Here is a 6,000-nt window from a genome sequence, read left to right on the forward strand (position 1 = left end):
CTCGGATTAGGGAAGGATGGGGAAGGAAATCGGCCGTGCCCTTCCTAAGGAACCATCCCGGCATTTGCCTGAAGCGATTTAGGGAAATCATTGAAAACCTAAATCAGGATGGCCGGGCGCGGGATTGCACCGTCGTCCTCCCGAATGCACACACAAACAGGTGTTACTTATGTGAAGAACGCCGTTCTTGGAGTCCAGAAATTAAATATACTTTCTAATTGTGTCATCTTGCAGTGGATTATATCGTACGAGTCTTCGATGTGGAAAACGAATGTCAAGTGAATTTAGCGAGGTAACGCCGACCTACACCCGGAAGTAAATGCACTATCAGAGTGTTGACAAATACTTGCTACGACGCTGCCATTTCTAGGCTCTCTGACGAGGCAGCTCTTCAGCGAAATGCTTGCCGTGATTCTCCGATACGGTTCTTCAGAGTGGAGACGCGCGCGCACGTTTGGTTTTTATGCGGCGTTCTCCCCTGATGGTTTCTGACGTCGCCTTGTGGGCTATGTATACATATGAGACATTCAATTATCATTAATCCAGAATGATACAAGTTTCAGCTTCCGGCGTGGAAGAAGGCTGTTGACGCCGACATTATATCATTTCAAAGTAGGAAAAGCAAAACGGATCATTCAATGTTTCTCATTCAACATAAAGCATGTGAGATAATTTTACGCAACGTTCATAATCATCTAAAAATACAAACGAAGTAAAAATACACCGGAAGCTTATTCGAATTGAATATAACGCTTTGCACCTCGATGTCGAATTTGTCCACTTGCAATCTTTTGCAGCATACACATAGAATGTCATGATTACCATGAGAATGAAGAAATATGTTGGTAAGGATGGAAGCAAGAAGAGACGCAGTCAACAAATATTCTATTCCTCATGGCATTCATTTCATCTGACACGTAAGAAGAGGTAAAGCGGGAATTTACTTTCGTTAACACGAAAGATATGCCGCACATATTGATAACGAGGAAGTCTGCGTCTTCATACGTTTCCTCCTTGAAATCTGTATGCTCTATCATATACTAAGTAGCCCGATCATTGTTTCAGTAATGTTACCCTCTTGTTTGACCCCGTAACGATGAACAGATTCCAAATGCATGTCTCCCTTCCTGGGTTGTTTTTTGTGTTTTATTGCTTGGAATTCCTGAAGCAGACCACTGTGCCTTCCCCCCTCGTGGGTTAGGTCTCAAAACTAAACCGCTTTGTATCCAATGGCATAATTTATTCAGACAGCATCAGCATAAGACTATCAAACAAAGCCTTCCATTTACAGTTGCAGCACTCTAACCAGCACTGACCAAAGTGTAATCCACGGTCATGGTCCTAAATTACCAGCTGTCTGCTACTGTGGCAAAGTCCGTACTACACTTTCGATTCCGCAGCACCATTTTATCTGGTAACACTGTGTAGTTGCACAGTTGTGCTACCAGGTCTGTCCTCACACTGTCAACTTTATGTATCTCACTTCTCCTGTAGCGTAGATCACGAGGAGCCGAAGTAAATGAGTGTATTCTGCATGACGTAACATTCAGTATTCCCTTCTTTCATAGCCACTCTTCATGTGCATCGATACCAAATAGGAATGCGAAAACTCTTGCGAGTGAGAGAATGACAATAACAATCGTAACAAGAACAAGCAAATAATGATTGATGTTTATTCCAACGCAGAACGAGAATGGCTTTAAATATAAAAATCTGTATCTATATCTATATCCATATCTATTGATCTTTGAGTTGGCACAATGCAAATATATTCTTAGCATTTAGTTACTGAATTTAGTTCTGGATGTTTGCAGAGAAAAGGAAAAGTCGGTACTTTTCGCTAGTGTAATATAATGTGAACCAGCAACTATCCTTTCCTTAGAACACGACTCAAGCAGGCCCTCAAGTAGGTAGCAAGGCACTGCTGCATTCTGTTCCCTGACATTGCTCTGATGACGTTTAATGCAGATAGTTCCGATTATGAAATACAAAACGTATTGCAGGTTAGTTCCTAGGATAGTAACATTAAATTTGCGTTGTAGACGGCACATGAACGTGACGACTGTCCATATTACTCATCAATATAAAAAGACAATATTTTGGGAATTTAGCAGGATTACTCAAAATGAATTCTGAAATTGGGTGATTGACTGCACAGGTGCTAAACGTCGTCAAGAGTATACGATGTCCTAATCGCATTAGGAATATGAAGATCGTCTTCGACAGCTCGCAACTTTCACATTGCTATCTCCACCCTACTCCAGACAGCCCTCGGTGGAGTTGCACTACGTTGCCGATGTTATGGAAGGCCTTCAAACCGACAACAGACCACATATTGAAAAATACAAGCGAATTCTCTTGCAGCGTAAGCTTATTGTAACTAATCTAAAAATTACTGGAGAGGAACATTGTCCTATTCAAAAAAGGTAAAATGTTACACACTGTTGACGTCAAACGGACATTATCTATGTCCTGTCTTGTGTCCTACTCATCTATAATATCAAGTGTACTATGAAAATGATTATATATAATGGATGATAGGGTAATGCATTGATACCAGATGGTGGGGGCCGGTCGGTGTGGCCGGGCGGTTCGAGGCGCTTCAGTCTGGAACCGCGTGACCGCTACGGTTGCAGGTTCGAATCCTGCCTCGGGCATGGATGTGAGTTATGTCCTTAGGTTAGTTAGGTTTAAGTAGTTCTAAGTTCTAGGGGACTGATGACCTTAGAAGTTAAGTCCCATAGTGCTCAGAGCCATTTGAACCATTTGAACTATTTAACACAAAATGACATTAAAAATTAAAGTTATTCACGAGCAGCTAGTTGAGAATATGTATGAACATTAAATGACACGACGAACTGAAATAATATGACGAAGAGTTCAGCGCTCACTGGGAATAGAGCCCCACACATATCGTTGTTGACTACACGCAAAGAGACGTCAGCTACCGAATTTTTCTCCACCAGCTGCTCAGAATAGCATCTTGAACTTACAGTCATCTCGCAAATAGTTCTGTGTCTCACTGGGAGTTAAAAACGTCAGATATCGTTAGTGTTGACAACGAATGAAAATACATTAAAAATCAAAATTATTATCCACCAGCAGATAGGTGTTCTCATGATAGAGCTTGATAATACATAATTAAATCTTTAGTGCCGGGCCAGGACTCGATCCCATTCACGCGTAATATGTGAAGGTGTTGAGGAATCTGCAGTTTTGAACAAACAACAAATTGTAGCCGAGCTGTATTGCCACGAAGGGATCAAATTCCGCGTTAAGGGCGGTCTGAGTTGCATTCCCAGTTTAGAACCAATTTTATCGACATACAGAAGCTCAAATAAAAGATGGAATAAGTGTCCTGTGACCATACATAGCGTTTGTGTCGTCACTTGAAATAAATAACTAGTATAAGAAAGGTTACTGGTGATAGAGTTTCTACATGTCGCCACTCCAGACTTTATTGTGGTTCAACCTACCGTCTACTTGGTAAAGAAGGAATATCACCTTTAATGTGAATTTTCAAACCACGCAGCCATTATATCTCCTTTACTTGGTGTAGCCAGGAGAGAATGGAATCTGTCTCTCCCTATCTAAAATCATTGACGGAAGTGGGAATCGAACCCAGACCATAGGTATAACAACCTACCATCCGTCCAACAGACCACGAAATCCTCTTCTCTGCGAGTCATTTTTCTATCGTAACGCAGTTGCGCCACACTGGATGAGAATTCTGACACACAGGCTCCCTGTAGTAATTTGCAGCATGTTCAGTAAATTAATTTACTTGGTTGACCGAATCACCATGAACTAGCTGCCTCGGCTACCCAGTGCATACATTCGACTATTTTGTAATCACAGAAATAAAATCACGTAACTGCCACCTACACACAACTGCCAACAATGTAGGATGCAGAAGTTTAAATAGGAAGTGTTCCTTTCCACTTGAGCTATTCTATTGCGCTATCTGTTACTAGAAAACGTCGTTCAGTCCAAAAGAAAAGCTGTAACTGTTTGTCTCTCAGAAGTCAAGACCTGGCCATATGCATAATCTCACAGTGCTGTGGAATCCAAAAGTTCTGGAGGAATAGTTGCCGAGCTCTGGAGCTGCTGTAGCTACGTGTCAGCTTGCAGCATAGATAAGATGTCGCGAGTTCGAATACATTCAGTGCTACATTTTTTAAAACGCAATTATGCTCTCTGCTGAAGGTATCAATCTAATGGAACTTTGAACATAATTCCCTTCACTTCTCAACCCAAAGTAGTCGCATGTGGAAAAAGGGCTAACTACTGTGACATGTTGTTCTATTCAGGTTTAATAGACAGCAGGCAGCAGATGCATCTCGAAGATGTGCAGGGAGAGCGCATCGTGCCATAATATGTCAGAAAAGTATTTTCTACATTAGCCGTCGTGTGGTAGTGATATTTTATTCTTCTTCAAACTTTGTTTGACAGCTTTAACGCAGAACAAGTTTTCTACATGCATGTAATCAATAAACTGCATGTGCATTGTCAGACTGTCATAGGTAACATCAGAGAATTCGCATATATCGTTGATGATTAATTTCTCTCTCATGTTTACTATTGTTTTAACAACACTAAAGGAAACCTTACGAAAATTGTGCACTGTATTATAAGAAATGAAATAAAACTAACCATGATAACCTTACGACGAAAGTATCTGTACACAAGCATGCCTCTATCGACACGAATTAGTAAAATACTACTCACTTAGATTTTGATTGGGTCTGTGTTTAATTGGTATGCTGTGTCATACTCAAGAGGTATGCAAATGTGGCATTTCATAAATATAGTTACGTATTCCTAGAAACCCAAAATTCGCTTGTCAGCAGCGGAAAGAGGCCTTACCTGTTGTGCAGCATTGTAAGTTTTTCAACATTGCACTATGAGCTGAAAGCATTTTCTTGCGATTTCCTTATTGATGTTTGATCTGACTGCTTGTAGCTCTTTCACAGAAGGGATAAAAACGTTACAGTCAGTGAGACTGGAATTGCGAACCGTAACAGACGCTTTTTCACAGGTTAGCACGTTACCACAGAGCTGGCGAGGAGGTATGGGTTTTAGCTTCCTATTACGAGGGCAATAGTAACTAGAACTCGTAAACCGCTATTTGAAGGTCGAGATTAGTTGCGGTTTCCACCTGCAACGACTTTCCTGGGCTGAAAACCGTAAATTTTCAATCTTTTGTTACCCTGCAAGCGATAATAACTCAGATTATTCAATGGAAATGACAGGTAAAATCAAGTGAACTTTGAGGCTTAATTCCGTGCACACCAGGAAGTAACTCGTCGATCACAGAGTTGCCAAACATACTATGCCTTGTTGCCAAATCTCAGTTACAGTACCAGCAGGAAGAAGACGAACCGATGTCTGGGAAGTCACCATAGCTGGTGTCTCCAAGTCGCGGCTGCTACGGCCTGGAATACGTAATGCGTCTGATTCGCTTTCTGTAACTAGGTTTAGGGACTTGAGCGTAGTTACTAATAATACTCAGAACTGACTGCAAACTGAGCATCATAAATCAGTAACTCTCATTGTTGTTTTTATATTTCTTTCGTAAGTGTACTCAAAACTAAGAAAGTCATTCACAGGCGTTTTCGAGCCTCACCGATAGTCGAGCACAACATACAAATAAAAATAAAAAAGAATGTGTGTGTGTATGTGTGTTTGTGTGTGTGTGTGTGAGAGAGAGAGAGAGAGAGAGAAATAAAAAGCAATGAGAGAGAGTGTAAAAAATTGTTGTAAAGAAATTGAATCATGGTATTTAAAGAAATCTTTCATTAAAATGACACGTTCCACATCATTACGAAATGTCGTATTCATGATCTATGGAACAAGAGTTAATCTAATGTAATCTAATCTAATCTAATCACATCATATTGATGATTAGCCGTGAAGAGTCATGAATTACCAAAATTTTGGCCAATACCAGTAACCAAATCTAAACTTGAAAATAAAAGACGACAATTTTTGTATTAAACC

This window comes from Schistocerca nitens, chromosome 1 (assembly GCF_023898315.1).
Source record: "Schistocerca nitens isolate TAMUIC-IGC-003100 chromosome 1, iqSchNite1.1, whole genome shotgun sequence".
NCBI classification, from domain to species: domain Eukaryota; kingdom Metazoa; phylum Arthropoda; class Insecta; order Orthoptera; family Acrididae; genus Schistocerca; species Schistocerca nitens.